We start from the raw sequence: 18,323 nt of genomic DNA on the forward strand, positions 1-18,323 counted from the left end.
GACTCCAAGACTTTCAAAATAGGAGTACCCTCGACAATGTATGAATCCTGTTTATTTCCAACTATGTAGCCCGATAATCGTGGTCATTTCGTAAATCCAACGTCAATGGGAGTCAGACAAAAACCAACCAGTAATACTTAGTTCGGAATCCTGATTCGAAACCTTCACTGGATCTAATTCACCAAAATGTAAGGGGTCTTAACACCAAAGTAAGTTTTTCGGGCTTCTATGCTGTTGGTCCAGACTACTTAGGTACCTGCATAAGGGGTCTTAACGCAAAAGTAAGTTTTTCGGGCTTCTATGCTGTTGGTCCAGACTACGTAGGTACCTGCATATATCTTAAAGGGGTGTTTAGAGCATTAGAATGGTCCAATACACTTCATGCTTAATCTGGTACATACTCTCCACAAGTACATATCCTCACCATTGGAAGATTTCACGGGTAAGACCGATCCCAAAGTCAAGGTATTCTTTTCGTTCAGCTTTAGCAAAGCTGTTTGAGTCCATACTCCATGGCACGTTGTCGAAACAAGTGAAACCATTATTCCTGTGCAACACTCCGCATGGTTTCAGAGCGAAACGGTCTGTGGAAACTAACCTGACCTTGGTTTACACCATCTCAGAGCATCTGGATATGGGTATCCTGGTAGACGTCCTGTATTATGATTTCCGAAAAGCCTTCAATCGTATGGATAACGATGTATTCCTACACAAACTAGACGCTATTGGGTTCAATCCACATTTGCTTAACATTTTTGCCAGTTATCTGCTTGATCAACCGCAGTACGCAACGACCAGCATGGCCACTTCGTACCAGATCCGTACCATACTCGTTCTGGTGACAGCCAAGATTCAATCTTGGGGCCTTTCCTATTTGGAATAATGGTCAATGACCTGCTCTCGGTTATCCATAACGCTCGTTGTCTACTCTACGCCGATGATCTTAAATTGGTATATTGAGTTAAGAAGGAGGAGGATTGTAAGTTGCTGCAGGAGGATGTTTCATCTCTGTTCCAATGGAGTCGGGATAACAAACTGACTTTCAATGCGGCTAAGTGTCAAGTGTGTAGTTTTAATCGAGCCCTATTTCCTACACATGCTCAATATTTTCTTGGACCTGAGCCAATAGACTCTTGGGTCAATAGACTCTTGTAATAACAAGAGTCGTCTCAGTAAAGGATCTTGCGGTCATATTCGATACGCGGCTAACATTTCACGACCACATCAAAGCACTTGCCACTGTAGATTCAGTAGATTAGGCTTTGTCACTCGCAACGTCAGAGAATTCCATTTCCCTTGCCCCATAAAAGTTTTTTACAATGTTCTGGTCAGAAGCAAGTTGGAGGCGTCCTGGATAGCCTGGATCCCTTTCGAGTCAACGTACATTCTACTATTGGAAAAGGTCCAAAAGAATTTCCTTAGGATGTATTACCAAAAAATATTTATTTTAGGAACCCTGGGCTTCATGTTTTTGGAGGTGAGGCACAACTTAAGCCTACTACTTTTAGCTTGTTGGGCTTTTCGTGGAGACTCTGACTGCCTTGAACTAGTAGAGAGGCTTGTAAGACTTTTTGTACCGGACATTAGAAATATAACACTTGCTTGAGATTTTGCGAGTTTATGGAGCTGCGGTGGATGGATTGGCAGTCGAGTGTATTTGGATGTTAATTTTAAATTAAAGTATGTAGTTTCTCAGTGTGTTGGTGATAAGACTGATGTAGTGCTGTATAAACATTAAATAAATAAACAATACGAAATACGTCTTCAATTACGTAAATTGTGCTTGACAATCGCTACAAGCTAGGCGGTAAATCATAAGTCGCGAATGTCAAGCCAGAATATTTGTTAAGTCGGCTTGATCGTCTGCACAGCGCTTGAGACACGTGATTTTAATGTTGTTAATTATATTAATGGTGTTAATTTTCGTTAAATAAAGTTTTTGACATTGGAAATGTCTTTTCGTTCGCTCCAGTATACGGTACGATTTCACGAAAAAGTGCGATCCCCTTATATCTCGGAAAGTTGTGAAGATATGATATTAAAAAATAGGCTCAAAAGACGCATAATCACGAGAGCTGTAAGGTGCAAAAATAATTATTCGAGAAAGTCAAAAACAAAAAAAGTTATGGTCGAAATAGTGAAAATAAAATTCAATTTTTTCCGAATTTTTGATTTTGGTGCTCGATAATTTGGAAACGAAGAATGATATCAAAAATTTGAGAAAAACGGCTCTGGACAATTTAGTCAGCTACAATTTGAGCCTAAAACAAAGACGATCGGGTTAAGGGTTTGCCCTGTAGCCTAACCTTTAAATAGTCAAAAAGTCAGAACGACATTTTTGCACCTTACAGCTCTCGTGATTATGGGGGAGGGAGAGGGAGAGGGAGAGGGAGAGGGAGAGGGAGAGGGAGAGGGAGAGGGAGAGGGAGAGGGAGAGGGAGAGGGAGAGGGAGAGGGAGAGGGAGAGGGAGAGGGAGAGGGAGAGGGAGAGGGAGAGGGAGAGGGAGAGGGAGAGGGAGAGGGAGAGGGAGAGGGAGAGGGAGAGGGAGAGGGAGAGGGAGAGGGAGAGGGAGAGGGAGAGGGAGAGGGAGAGGGAGAGGGAGAGGGAGAGGGAGAGGGAGAGGGAGAGGGAGAGGGAGAGGGAGAGGGAGAGGGAGAGGGAGAGGGAGAGGGAGAGGGAGAGGGAGAGGGAGAGGGAGAGGGAGAGGGAGAGGGAGAGGGAGAGGGAGAGGGAGAGGGAGAGGGAGAGGGAGAGGGAGAGGGAGAGGGAGAGGGAGAGGGAGAGGGAGAGGGAGAGGGAGAGGGAGAGGGAGAGGGAGAGGGAGAGGGAGAGGGAGAGGGAGAGGGAGAAACACAAAATAAAAACTTATACAGAGAAACATAAACAAAAGAAAAAGTGCCACGAAATTGTCATACCTCAGCATGTTGCTGGCGGCTGCTAGCAGATAGCTGATGCTGAACCCTGGCAGTACCTAGTGGAGCTCGAGTTTAATACAACATAAACACACGCTGTTTTGGTCATCCGACTCGTCTTGATGAGCACTTAGGAGAGTAGTACCCAAGATAGAGCTGATGCTGAACCCTGGTTGTACCTTGCGGAACTCAGGTTTGGTGCAACATAGGCACACGCTGTTTTGGACACCCGATTCGTCATGATGAGCATTACCCAAGATAGCTGATGCTGAACCCTGGTAGTACACCTATTGCAACTCAGGTTTGGTGCAACATAGACAAACGCTGTTATGGTCATCTCTCGTCGCGTCAAACTGCTGTCAAGAAAATTTCATATCTTGCAGCAAATGGGCCGCTGCCGATCACCACTTCTCGAGTTGACTACGGATTTGCCGTGTAATAATTTTCTTGAACTTTGAACATTAATATATCCTGCTTATTAATCGAAACATGAAATATGTACCTATACTTATGCGCCACGGCGACAATTATTCAAACTTGGATACGCGTGTGGAAATTTTGCAATTTGTTTGTTCACATGCGTTATGTCCAGGATACTTGTGTTAGTCTAAGAATTAAATAATTATCATTCAACGTTGTAGTTTTATTTTGTAACTTTTTCCTTATCCAGACTTTCTCGTCGCTCAGCGACAATATGTTTTCGAATTCCGTAGATTCATTTCCAATGTGCTCGATAGTCGTGTGAGGCACGAAATCTGTGAATTTTTTATTGCGATTTCATAAGTTTGTTTCATTACCGTCCACTGATAAAATTACCATCCATGCCCATTTCATTACCAGCGCGTAGTTCATTACCACCAGTCTTATTAAATGAAAAGTAATAAGGTTACGAAGGTGCCTTTAGCATAAAAGTGTCAATAAATGAATCCACAATGCATGAAAACCCAAAAATTTACCATTTAAAAGAAAATTTACAAATCGAGAGAACATCACCGATTTGCACGAAATGAGAGAACGACCCACTTTTGAAAAATAAGTCACGGCAAATAAATATGTAACAATTATGATTTATGAATCATATGCGATTATTTACATTCTTTTGCTTTCATAAGTAGTAGTTACTGATTTAATTTAAAAAGCGTTTTTAGGGTTCCGTTCCCAAAGGGTAAAAACGGGACCCTATTACTAAGACTTCGCTGTCCGTCCGTCCGTCCGTCCGTCCGTCCGTCCGTCCGTCCGTCCGTCCGTCCGTCCGTCCGTCCGTCTGTCTGTCACCACGCTGTATCTCACGAACCGTGATAGCTAGACAGTTGAAATTTTCACAGATGATGTATTTCTGTTGCCGCTGTAACAACAAATACTAAAAACAGAATAAAATAAAGATTTAAATGGGGCTCCCATACAACAAACGTGATTTTTGACCAAAGTTAAGCAACGTCGGGCGTGGTCAGTACTTGGATGGGTGACCGTTTTTTTTTTACATTTTTTTTTCCGTTTTTTTTTTTCATTATGGTACGGAACCCTTCCTGCGCGAGTTCGACTCGCACTTGCCCGGTTTTTAAAAATCGTTTTTAAATTAAAAGACACGTCAAGATCGTGTAGTATTTTTCTAATGCAAAAAAACGAACTATTAGGGTTGACCATTAATTACATCACACAAATTTCGATTTTCTTGACCCCTCGAATGGATTTTCAAGTGAAGCGACTCATATGAAATACTAAACAAATGCATTTAATTTGCCAATGTATAATTAAGATAATTTTCCAAGTATTTCTAGCTTAATTCATTCGTTTAAAGCGATATATAGCTGAATAATAGTTATATAGGTAAGTATGTGGTAGGTATGCTTGGTGTAGTTTATGTTGCGCGCACTCACAATAATTACGTACGAGGTGTCGGCGCGGAGGTATGGAGAGCGGCGGAGGTGAGAAATTTTTAAATTACTCTCAGGGCTCGGAACCGGTATTTTTATAAAACCCCGAAATAGACCAATATTTTGAATTATTTTATGCTCTTTACGTAAGACTGAATCATATATTTGGCTAACGACTTTGTATTATAAGATTGTCCAATTAAAAATGAAATAATAAACCAAAGAACGAAAAAGAACTTAATAATACCGGTATTTTTGTATGAAGCACATATCGGTTTCCGACCTCTGATTACTCTAGATTACTGGAACATTTACAAACCTAAAAATTACTTGCAATCACATGAGCACAGTTCAAATCCAGAAATCAGTATTAACTTACGGTACTAGTGAGTATAGTGATCAAATCATAGTATTATTGTAAATATTTTTTAATTTGTTTATTACAAGTTTTTTATTAACTTGCAACGTACATAAGTAATTGTATTAAATTTGACCCACTTCACGATGAAGCTGAAAATTTGCATACCATACCATCGAGCTGATCTTATGATCGAGACAGGAGGTAGCCATAGGAACTCTGTGATAAAACAACGCAACTTAATTTTGTTTGAGGTTTTTAGAATTGTCTCGATGAGTATAAGTTGCCTGTGGAAAGAAAAGTACAGTCAGCGATAAAAGCTTGTACCAAAGATGAAACTTTTGCCAAAAACTTATTCTTTAGTACAGCGGTCAGCAACCTTTTAGCAGCCAATGGCCACATAGTACTTAGTTACCGAAGTTGACGCGGGCCGTACTTTGGTAATATTTGTGACTTTAGCAGACATTGTCGTTTGTCAATATTAGGTACATACAAGATAATGACATCTTTGTATTTTAGTTTGTTTTCTCCACTTTCTTCAACACTGCATGCACACGCTATACATAGGTATTATTCAGGCATTCAGCCTTGGCCCGGCGCCGAGATGGACCCATCACACTTGACAGCTTTGATGACACCGATCGTCGGCCATTTAGAATTCTAGACCAATCGGATGTGACCATTTTACATACTGTTAAATAGGATGTTTTTGGGTTCCGTACCCAAAGGGTAAAAACGGGACCCTATTACTAAGACTCCATTGTCCGTCCGCCTGTCTGTCACCAGGCTTTATAACACTTTAAACTCTCGCGTTTTGTACACATATTTAATTGAAAACAATGAAATTATATCGCGGTAGACCCGTTTGTGCAATTAAATACCAGGCTTTATCTCAAGAACCGTGATAGACAGACAGTTGAAATTTTCACAGATGATGAATTTTATTTGAAGCGGTGGTGGCCGAGTGGATATGACGTCCGACTTTCAATCCGGAGGTCGCGAGTTCAAATCCTGGCTCGTACCAATGAGTTTTTCGGAACTTAAGTACGAAATATCATTTGATATTTACCACTTGCTTTTCGGCGAAGGAAAACATCGTGAGGAAACCTGCATACATCCGCGGAAATTCAAAGGTGTATGTGAAGTCCCCAATCAGCATTGGGCCAGCGTGGGGACTATATAGCCCAAGCCCTCTTGCGAGTGACAGGAGGCCTGTGCCCAGCAGTGGGACGTATATAGGCTGAATGATGATGTATTTCTGTTGCCGCTATAACAACAAATACTAAAAAGTACCAAGACGATTCTAACGAGCTCAGCAACATGCAACGCCAACCCAGTGAAGTGGCGTTATTTTATAACTTAATTCTCCATTACTTAAGTATTATTGTCATCGAAAGTTATGTAGGTAGGTATTACTTAACATAAGCTAGATGTTTATATGATAAATTCTGGAACTGGTTCAAACCTTTCTTTCATTATTTAACCGAAAACCTTACAAATACAAATATTAATCAATTAAACAAAAGCTTATACTTACTTACTTAAACATTCTATTGGGTAGATCCAGATTACTTTATAACCTCGAAACTTTACCAATAATTTCGCAAAAAACATCTCTTGAAACAGTTAAATGTGTGATCTACCTATGTATAATTAATATCATACTAAGTAATCGTCTAATCAGACTTATCAATCATAGTAGTAAATGTAATAAACATTAGCAAGTTCATTCAAAAAATGTCGAAATCAAATCGTGATTTACTTGTGAAATGATCGCGCATCCCATTCACCTGCGTGTACTCTTAGTTCCAAAATGGCGGAAGTCACTTTATGTTAGCTAAATGTAAATTGTAGCTTTTAGGGAAAAAGCGACAGAAAGTGCGGTGGAGGCTTAGGACATTATGAATTTATTTTATTTTTCATAGTAATTTAGATTTTTATATTTACACTTCTAGGTAGACGTAGGTTAGATACCTACAGTAAAGTTGTACATAGGCAGTGCATAATTATTTTCCATCGTATTTTCACGGAAACGTACGAACGTGTCTTGCTATTTGAGTCAGTCTCGGTACAAAAAGTACTGAGATTGACTGAAGTAGCATATATGACAAATACGAACGTTTCCGAGAAAGTACGATGGAAATCAATTGTGCTGTGCAATGGCTGTGCACTTAATAATTCTCAATCTGTACTTAACAATTTTTATATTAACTCTGTGCATGCCTAAACGACTTTACAGGTTGATTTTATTATGTCTGACCATACGTGAGGGGGGAATATACAAGTAAAATGATAATGTCAATGTTTTCTATGGAACAGCAGATTTTTTTTTCACAATTTCAAGGTTGTCACTAGTTGCACAATATGACCTACATATTCATCCATTTTGTATGGTCAGACATAATAAAATCACCGTAATTGAAGTAAAGCGGTTAACTCGGTAAGCTTTCGTTTTCCACGTACGTACGCCTTTTCGCAACTAGAATGTAAACTAACCTTGCTCGGTATGAATCCGAATGCGATGATCCGATTCCACCGATTATGATATTCGATTGCTCGATTATCGCTGGATACGATTAGTGTAATTGGGCATTAGTGATGTGTAAGTAAGTTAAGTATCGATGTTTTTGATGACTTTTTGTTGCGGTGATTCATTTGATTATCGCCAGGCGTGGCTCACTCCGCGATTTCGTCGCTTTGCTACAGGTAGCTAAAAGTACATCCGTTCGGCCCCAATTTTGGGGTTTGCCATAAGCCGTTCGTGGCGCAGTCGCCACCTAGCGGCCATATCTGTGCTGATCGTAACAGACGTGTTTTGTTAGAGAGTGAGTCTTCTGCACCTAGTACTATTATTTATTCTGTGTTATTGCGTACTAAACGCTGCCCGCTTAGTATAAGTACGTTTAATAACATTTATCATATACTATCTATGTAGTTATTTTAGTAGGTACTTACATATTTACTCAATCTACTATCCTGTCAAATCCAAGTTCTATTTCGATTAGCATTGAAAATTCGGTTGTAAATTAATTTGTTGGTAATTTCCATTCTGATATGTAATTGCCGATCCTTTTATTTATTTTGTTATTTGACAGTAGTGTACACTCAAGAAATGCTTACTTACCTATACATATTTAGTTTTGTAAAATACAAATGCTCGGAGACGTATGGACGTAAAGTTAGTTCAACTCATCAACTCAAACATAATTTTTGGGTTTTGGAATTTCGAGACTGATATCGATAGTTTGCTCATCACTGGGTTATAAAAATTACAAACGTGACCTTGTTTCTAATTTAAACTATATTGTTTAGTGCTGTGAAAGAATCGCGTGTGAATTTTCTAATGCGAATTTAATGGAAGATGTTTATCTAATAATCGTGTAGGTAGGTTACCTACTTAAAAAAAGCTTTTATTACGTTCTTAATACGTTCTTAACGTTCCTAAGGTTTTTTTTTACCTATATATATATAAAGTTCTTAACAATTTCATGGTGGGAAAGAGGGGAGGCCTTTGCCCAGCAGTGGGACACTCCTAAGCTAAGAAAAAAAAAACAATTATAGTTTTTTCCAGATTTGGGCATTTGCTACAGGAGCTTTTTCGATCCAAATAGGAGAAATGAAGTGTCCTAAATTTTCCATACATTTGTTCTTCGGTCAATTCCGTTACCGTCATACAAAGTCTATGAAAAATGGTAAGGAAATGGAAATAAACATCTTAAGACACTTTTTTCCTTCGCAGATGCAGGTTTCCTCACAATGTTTTCCTTCACCGAAAAACTACTGGTAAATATCAAATGATAATCCGTAGGTTAGGTACTTACATAAATTCCGAAAAACTCATTAGCACGAGCGAGTCAGGATTTGAACCCGCGACCTCCGGATTGAAAGTCGGACATCAATTTCACGCGGCCACCACCGCTTAAATTATTAATTATTGTTTTGATGTGTGTTTTGCGCCAATATTTTCTATAGTACTTTCCCAGTGCGTTAAGGATGACTCACGTTAGACCGGGCCGTGTCCGGCTGTCCGGGCCGGAGTTTCCGGCGCTTTTTCTATGACATTGCAGGCGATCACGTGATGCTTTCCATAGAAAACGATGCGCCGGAAGCTCTGGCCCGGACACGGCCCGGTCTAACGTGAGTCATCCCTTATGTAGGCTTATTCCTAAGTATACAGGGTAGTTTAGTTAGTACAGCGCGAGTAAGAGATGCTCATTTCTCTAGCCGGTTGGGCAACGCATCGTGCGTCTGATGTATCGATTAGTTATCTTAGACCGAGTCGCAAGTAACAAGCTGAAGCGAAGTGTATGTACCTACCTGTGTACAGGTTTTTAAAAGGTCGGCAACGCGCTTGTAACACCTCTGGAGTTTCCGGGTGTCCATAGGCTACGGTGACTGCTTACCATCAGGCGGGCCGTATGCATGTTTGCCACCGATGTGGTATAAAAAAAAAACCTACGTGTATTACTTAAGAATGGGGGCCTATATTTAAGAGTTCCTCAGAGACCTTCAAATAGTTTAAATGTGCACTGTTCAAAAGATAACCTAAAGCAGGCCACTGACGAGCTTTCCAAATGATGCCGTTACAATGGATTCATCCAAATTAGGGTTTGCAATCCGGATCCGAAATGTATGAAATTATCCGGATCTGGATCCGGATCCGCGGATCTTCCCATACATTTCGGATCCGTCGTGCAAACCCTAATCCAAATGGACGGCATCCTAATATTAAACATTGTAGGTTTTTGACATTTTATCCACGCTAGCCACGCTATTTGGACTGTTGGAAGACTCGTCAGTGGCCACCTTTAAACCAAAAAAATCGGCCAAGTGCGAGCGGACTTGCGTACGAAGGGTTCCGTAACATTACGCAAAAAACGGCAAAAAAAAACACGTTTGTTGTATGGGAGCCCCGCTTAAATATTTATTATATTCTGTTTTAGTATTTGTTGTTACAGTTAGCGGCAACAGAAATATGTTATCTGAAAATTTCAACTGCCTACCTATCACGGTTCATGAGATACAGCTTGATGACAGACAGACGGACGGACAGACGGACAGACGGACAGACGGACAGATGGAACCCTAAAAAAAGAAGAATTTGATACAAGGCACTGTCTAGCAGCTGATTTTTCCAAGGATATTTTAGGACTATGGGTGCAAAAATAATCTGGACCTCTAAAGGGTTAAGGTGCGGGACGGGACCAAAAGGACACTGTACGTAAGAGGTCTTAAGCTTTACACTTGGACCGCGTGTGCAGTCTCGCAGGCAATTTGACGTGCGCACGAGAGCCCCATCATCATGTCATACCGCAATGATCAGACGAATTAGCATTTTTGCAATTCGATCTGTTACGGATTGGCTACTTGATGTATCAAAAATAGGCAAATTACCAAACGGATCAACAAGTGACCATCTTCGCTGATCATTGGCCTAGGGTAACGTCCAGTATCCGTAGTCCGTCCAATCCGGAGGTCGCGGGTTCAAACCCCGGCTCGTACCAATGAGTTTTTCGGAACTTATAATTATACCTACGAAATATCAGTTGATATTTACCAGTCGCTTTTCGGTGAAGGAAAACATCGTGAAAAAAACCGGGCCAATCCCAATAAGGCCTAGATTCCCCTCTGGGTTGGAAGGTCAGATGGCAGTCGCTTCCGTAAAAACTAGTGCCTACGTCAATTCTTGGGATTAGTTGTCAAGCGGACCCCAGGCTCCCATGAGCCGTTGCAAAATGCCGGTATAACGCGAGGAAGATGAAGACCTGTGAGACGTGTGTAGCATCAGCATAGTAGCAAGTGCGTAATTGGCGTAAACAGTTCTTGTGAATATCTCTTCTTCTTTCCATCCTGCTACCCTCTGCTGGGGCTTGAATCCTTTTCTTCCACTGACTCCGGCTCCGGCAGCTTGGGTAGCCTCCTCCCCCCATCCCCAATACACCCAGCTCTTGCTGCCACTTGCCAAGTAGATTTAGGGCGACCATGTTTCCGTTTGCCGGGCATCTTCCAGGTCAGGGCCACTTGTGAATATAAATATAAATAAATTACCAAAATAAAACGTAACGTTTAGAGTTAGACCAAGTTGTCTGTAGCGATTTTGATAGCCAACGCAGTGCAAGTGTCATTTTAAACGTAAAGCTTCTAAAATATCAACCTCAGTAGGTACTTGAATAGACATGGAGGCCTCCACTACCAATATTTTTTATATTAAGGCTAGATTTTAGGAAATAAAGTCGCATATCAAATAAGTTTAAAAAAAAATTTGGCACCGAAGTCAGGCACCGAAGGTCATCTCTGAGAAACGCCCTAAGAGGTCTTAAGCTTTACACTTGGACCGCGTGTGCAGTCTCGCAGGCAATTTGACGTGCGCACGAGAGCCCCATCATCATGTCATACCGCAATGATCAGACGAATTTGCATTTTTGCAATTCGATCTGTTACGGATTGGCTACTTGATGTATCAAAAATAGGCACATTACCAAACGGATCAACAAGTGACCATCTTCGCTGATCATTGGACTAGGGTAACGTCCAGTATCCGTAGTCCGTCCAATCCGGAGGTCGCGGGTTCAAACCCCGGCTCGTACCAATGAGTTTTTCGGAACTTATAATTATACCTATATATGTACCTACGAAATATCAGTTGATATTTACCAGTCGCTTTTCGGTGAAGGAAAACATCGTGAGGAAACCGGGCCAATCCCAATAAAGCCTAGATTCCCCTCTGGGTTGGAAGGTCAGATGGCAGTCGCTTCCGTAAAAACTAGTGCCTACGTCAATTCTTGGGATTAGTTGTCAAGCGGACCCCAGGCTCCCATGAGCCGTTGCAAAATGCCGGGATAACGCGAGGAAGAGAGAAGACCTGTGAGACGTGTGTAGCATTAGCATAGTAGCAAGTGCGTAATTGGTGTAAACAGTTCTTGTGAATATCTCTTCTTCTTTCCATCCTGTTACCCTCTGCTGGGGCTCGAATCCTTTTCTTCCACTGACTCCGGCTCCGGCAGCTTGGGTAGCCTCCTCCCCCCATCCCCAATACACCCAGCTCTTGCTGCCACTTGCCAAGTAGATTTAGGGCGACCATGTTTCCGTTTGCCGGGCATCTTCCAGGTCAGGGCCACTTGTACTGTACCCTTTGAACTTGTGTCTTGTACCCTGAATTACTGAAATAGCAAGACACATTCGTACGTTTCCGTGAAAATACGAAGAAAATTATGCACTACATCACGTGTGTTTGGTCATCCCGTCTGGACGGGCCTTAATAAAAACTTAGGTTACCAGTACTAGGTATTATTATGACCGGAAAAATGCCGAGATCGAGGAGTTAGTGGCCGAACCCAATATCGTCGGCGAAACGAAAGCGCACAGACTTCGCTGGTTCGGTCACCTACTCAGAATGGGAGAGGATCGGGCTGTCAAGAAGGCGTTCTTGGGACGACCGACTGGTAGCCGTCCGGTGCTCCGGTGGGTCGGCCCAGGTATCGCTGGGAAGACAGTGTGGCGGCAGATCTGCTTCAGCTTCGCGTCAGTAACTGGCAGGAAGTTGCGCAGGATCGGGACAGGTGGCGCGTTCTCGTTTCGGAGGCCAAGATTCTCTTTGGATTGCTAAGCCAAAATAGTTAGTTAGTTCAGTTAGTTTAGTACTAGGTATTATATGGTACACGAATCCACATTATATCAATGTCGCAGATGCCCAATCTGTAATGTTGTAATCAAAGCGCATGTTTCCACGTGCGCCTATTACGGATCAGGCGGAACGACAAGCTCCAGGCTTGTTTAGGTGTCACGAGACGAACACGACACGATCAAGATCTGGAACAAGTATACGGCATACCTAAAAATTACTCGTAGGGAGTATTTTACTGCAATGTTCTGCCGCCAGAGTGCAGCACTAATTTGTTTAGTAAACCATAGAGTAACTTATACATACTACGCCTTAAACAGTTTTTTGACAAGTTTTCACTATGACATTGATGCACCAAGGCGGTTTGTTTACATGTGGCTTTCGCGAAACGCGCAAATCGAAATTTCTTTAGAGTCAGACCGAGAAAAGTCTGCAGCGATTTTGATAGCCCACGCAATGCAAGTGGCATTTTAAACGTCAAACTTCTATGAAATGATGACGTGTAAATAACACTTGCACTGCGTGGGCTATCAAAATCGCTGCAGACTTTTCTTGGTCTAACTCTATCTGCCCGTCTATCGATCGAATAAGCAAGAGTGATAGAGAGGCAGAAACCGAACTTTCGGTTCTCGTGTTTCACGGTAAGCCATGTGATTTAGTTAGTGACGCCCTCTACGCCGAGTTTTGCGTAATATTCCCTATTCATGAAGGGACTTTTAAAACACACGCTTGAACCGGGTGTCCAAACGGTTTTTAGGCATCTGCCACGAATGCTGTGGACGCTGATTCGATTCCAGCATTGGGCATTGGAGGCCTTGGTCACTTTTTTCTTTCGTATATGACATCTATTTCAGTTTATAATTTGGGAAATCGCCTGACATAAGTAGAAGATCTATAATGTCGTGGCGTCGTCTCGTCGCCGTACGCTTCGAGACGAGCGCGCATCACGAGAAAACGTTCTCGAGATTGCGAGAAATTGACCGGTCCAGACTCGATACTGCACACACTCGACGCATTTTACTAAATATTTGTAAAGTCCCAAAACTTTCTACAAGAAAATCACTCTGCAACTTTTCTACCTACCGCCTGGGATTAGGACAAGACCTATAAGGGGCCCACTGATTAACAGTCCGCCGGACGGTATCGGCCTGTCAGTTAGAACAAAATTTTGACAGTTCCGAACAACTGACAGGCCGATACCGTCCGGCGGACTGTTACTCAGTGGGCCCCTTAATACTTATAATGTCGTCGTCCTGTCGTCTCGTCGCCGCGCCGTACGCTTCGTGCCGAGCGTGCATCACGAGAAAACGTTCTCGAGATTGCGAGAAATTGATCGCTCGGGATTCTGATGCCGGGTCGATACTGAACACATTATCAAATATTTGTTAATCTAATACGTTCTGAGCACGACAGCGGCGCCATCGCCATCTGGATTTGTTAGCTTAATTAAAACAATGATTTTCGGTAGGTTTGGTCTTTGCCCTGCACATTGGAGGGTTATTTTTTAGGGTTTCGTAGCCAAAATGGCAAAAACGGAACCCTTATAGTTTCGTCATGTCCGTCTGCCCGTCCGTCTATCTGTCCGGATTTCACAATTATTCGGAAACTATCACGTATATTTTAATGAAATTTGAGATTTAGTTGTATGTTGTGAGCCGCTACTTAGTTAGTTTAGGAATAAAAATTAAAATACACCTATACATATTTTTACTACTCTAAGTACCTATATACATGTAACTAAAAATAAAACAGAAAAATCAACATTATGGACTCGTGCTGTGTATTCCTATATACATATCGCTAACCTACTTAAAACATTCTTATTATGAAATCGATCTAATAAACCAAATTTCGCACGTTCCCAGGGCCACTACCAAAAGTAACTGCTTGCTCATCCGCGTTCATAATCATCTTTACAAGCCAGCGTTCCAAAAACATATTCACACACCACTAAGACACTCTGCCGTATTCGAACTTCAAGATATTCACAAGAGACGACAAGTACTAGATCCATTCTAGATACGTTATAGTTTAGATTTCAACTAGTTCTCTTTTGCAGCTCAATTCGGGCAACCAGTGTCACTTTTACGTCAGGTAGTGTTAGATATCTATTAGATGTGAATTGGATCTCTAAGTCATATCTTGTGGAAATCGTTCAAGAGTATCTCCAGAATCGCATAAATGTCAAATTTGACAGGTTAGATCTTAAACATATCGTTATCGTATCTTGGTGACGTCTAAAACATAGTCTAATAAAACATGGTCTTCCATTCCCAGAGTGACACGGGGCTACGTCACAACAACATGGCCGCTATATATAGCGCTATCGCATATTATCATATAGCGCTGTCGCATGATGACGTAAGCCCGTGTCAGTTAGGTGACCTAGAAAAGACGGGAATGGAGTACCAGGCGGAGTATATTATTATACCATGGTCTAAAAGATATCTAGTACCTAGTCTAGTCTATTTCAAAATCCGAATCGGGTCCACTGACAATAAGGGTAACATTCCATTTCTGACCGCAGCTGCACTACTAGTACGAACGCGTCGGTGTTATTGTCTATTTCCATAGTAAAATGAATGGTAGTGCTGCTGTCGTTGGAAATGGACTGTCACCTTAAGGTCGTGTGAATATATTTTTGACTCGTTGGCTTGTGAAGATGTTTTTGAATCCGACCGGTCAAATTGTACCGTGATCTTCACCTAAAAGCAATCACTCATGTATTCGTGACGCTGCAGGCTAAACTCGGTAAGCAATCTTGTATCGATAATTATATACTTGTGTAAATCGATTTCTTATGTATCATATGTGCTATATTTAATTTGGCACAAGGTCAGATTTTACGAGCCTTAGGCATTTTAGTCAGGTAAGGAATACATTCTGAGGTCTGTATACATCTACGAAGAAATTCTAAAGTGGATGTGAAGTACCCAAATCCTCGTTGGGCTACCGTGGAGACTATACACGGTGGCTAAACAATAACTGCATTCCCATTGCCAGGGAGGTTTTGGGATTATACTGAGCAACTTTTACTTAAAAATTAAAAAAAAAATACCCTCCCATAGAAAATGGACCAGCCAAATATTTTTTTCACGATTTCGGGGTTGTTTCCATAGTAAAAGTTGCTCATTATGATCCCAGAACCTGGCAACGGGAATGAAGTTATTTTTTAGCCACTCTGTAAATAGACCAAGCTCTCTCGCGCATGAGAGCTAGAGGCCTGTGTTCAGCAGTGGGACGTATATTATATAGGCTGAATTATTTATTTATTTAGGTCAACTCGATTGAAATTACTAAATTTCCACATGGTGATATTTCGGAATTCATGTGTTTGTTTGGGAACAGAAATCCATTTCCAAAATTAAAATTTCCTTTGTTTCCTGTGAATTATTTTCTGTGTTTTCCGAGAAGTTTTATTTATTTATTTAAACTTTATTGCACAAAACATAAAAAATATGTACAAATGGCGAACTTAATGCCTAATGGAACTAAGAACTTTTCGAAGTCTTTGGAAACTTTCAGCAACTTGCATACCTATAAGTAGCTAGTTTTACTAGCAACCCGCCCACGTTAAGAAATTATACCATTAAACCTTCCTGAAGAACAAGTCTATCGATAGGTGGAAACCGTAAGAAAATCAGTTCAGTACTTTTTGAGTTTATCGCGAACATACAAACAAACACACAAACAGACAGACGCGGCGGGGGACTTTGTTTTATAAGGTGTAGTGATGTGCGAATAGAATGATTTGTGTATTTTTAGTGGAAACTTTCATGACAATTTCCAGAAATTTCGGATATTCTGAGAATGCTCTGGAAATTGTATTTTTATAAGTGTAATTGATACTGGCCCAGTGCGGATTAGAAAGTTCACATAGAGGTACACCCTAGCAGATTTAACAATAACTTTGCCCCCTTGAACAAATAAATAACTACTTATTTAATATATATAGTAATCTATTCTTGAGTAAATGCATTTACGAATATCGTCCATAAAGATACATCATGCCCATCTCGATATCGAGCTATACGGTCTAATCAGTAAAATGAAAAAACCGGCCAAGTGCGAGTCGGACTCGCGCACGAAGGGTTCCGTACCATTACGCAAAAAACGGCAAAAAGTCACGTTTGTTGTATGGGAGCCCCACTTAAATATATATTTTATTTTGTTTTTAGTATTTGTTGTTATAGCGGCAACAGGAATACATCATCTGTGAAAATTTCAACCTAGGTTCTTGAGTTACAGCCTGGTGACAGACGGACGGACGGACAGACGGATAGACGGACAGCGGAGTCTTAGTAATAGGGTCCCGTTTTTACCCTTTGGGTACGGAACCCTAAAAAGGTCACTACGTATAGGGATTCAGCTAGGGTGACCCAATTTTATTTGTTTGTACGAATAAAAATGAAACAAAAATGGATTTGGTAATAATAAAACATTTATTTATTTTTTTCCAATCACAGGACAGTATGTAACACCGAAACATATACTTAAGTATATTTTATAATTTTACCTTATTACTTAAACCTTATTAAAATTAAGTATCAAAATAGTATAAATAAAAAACCTGTATAACTAAATTATCAGTGATAATAATTATGCTTATGTTTTTATATTCCGAGTAGAATTGCTATACTGTAACCAGTTATGGACAATATGGCAATTGTCAATATTAGGTAACTTTACATTGTACATTGTAAGTTTTAAAGTTGAATTTGGCCTGATTTTGGCACAATGTTTGATATAAAAAATATTATCAATTTAAAGTTTAAATGTGTAATTTTAAGTTTTATGAGTTTACTGATTATGTCATTATAATTATATGCTATAAAAACTTTATAAGTAAGTACCTAACTGTAATATTGGTATTAGAGTATTTTTGAATGGTGTATGAAAATTTTAAAATAAAAAGTCTTGTCAATCAGTACTTAAACTCACAAATATTTCTAATTTGATAAAATAGTGATTCTCAATCAAACAGCTGACTATATAGTAAAATGGGGTTACTTTGATTCGTGGGGTAACATTGATTATCGATTTTTGGGAATAGTGAGTTGATTTTTGAACGCGAACTGAATTTTATGATGTGGTTGGCATGCTAACCGAAATAGATGATGAAAGCGTTTAGAAACTAATTTCTTATAGTTTAAAAATCGGTGGTCAATGTTACCCCTCAAATCAAAGTAACCCCAGTTTACGGTAATTCCTAATAATTCGAGGAAGGCGATCATTATTGGAAATTGGATATAGACAGTTATTTGGTAAGTAATCACTATTTTTTCACGCCAGGCAATGTTTTTCATGGTAGGCAATTTTGAGAAAGTTTACGTAGGGTCAATACTACTGTCATCCCTTTCTTGAATAACACTATATAATGCCATTCTAAGATGATATCCAATCAGAGACATCGTAAATTTTATAGCGTTTTTGGTGCAGCGGAGTGGTGTTAACGGAATTGGTATAGATAATTCCAACTGAAAATAAAGGTTAATATTAACGTAATTAACGCTAATTAATCATTAGGGTTGAAATTGTTTATACCAATTCCGTTAGA

Source organism: Cydia splendana, chromosome 23 (genome assembly GCF_910591565.1).
Source record: "Cydia splendana chromosome 23, ilCydSple1.2, whole genome shotgun sequence".
Lineage (NCBI taxonomy): Eukaryota > Metazoa > Arthropoda > Insecta > Lepidoptera > Tortricidae > Cydia > Cydia splendana.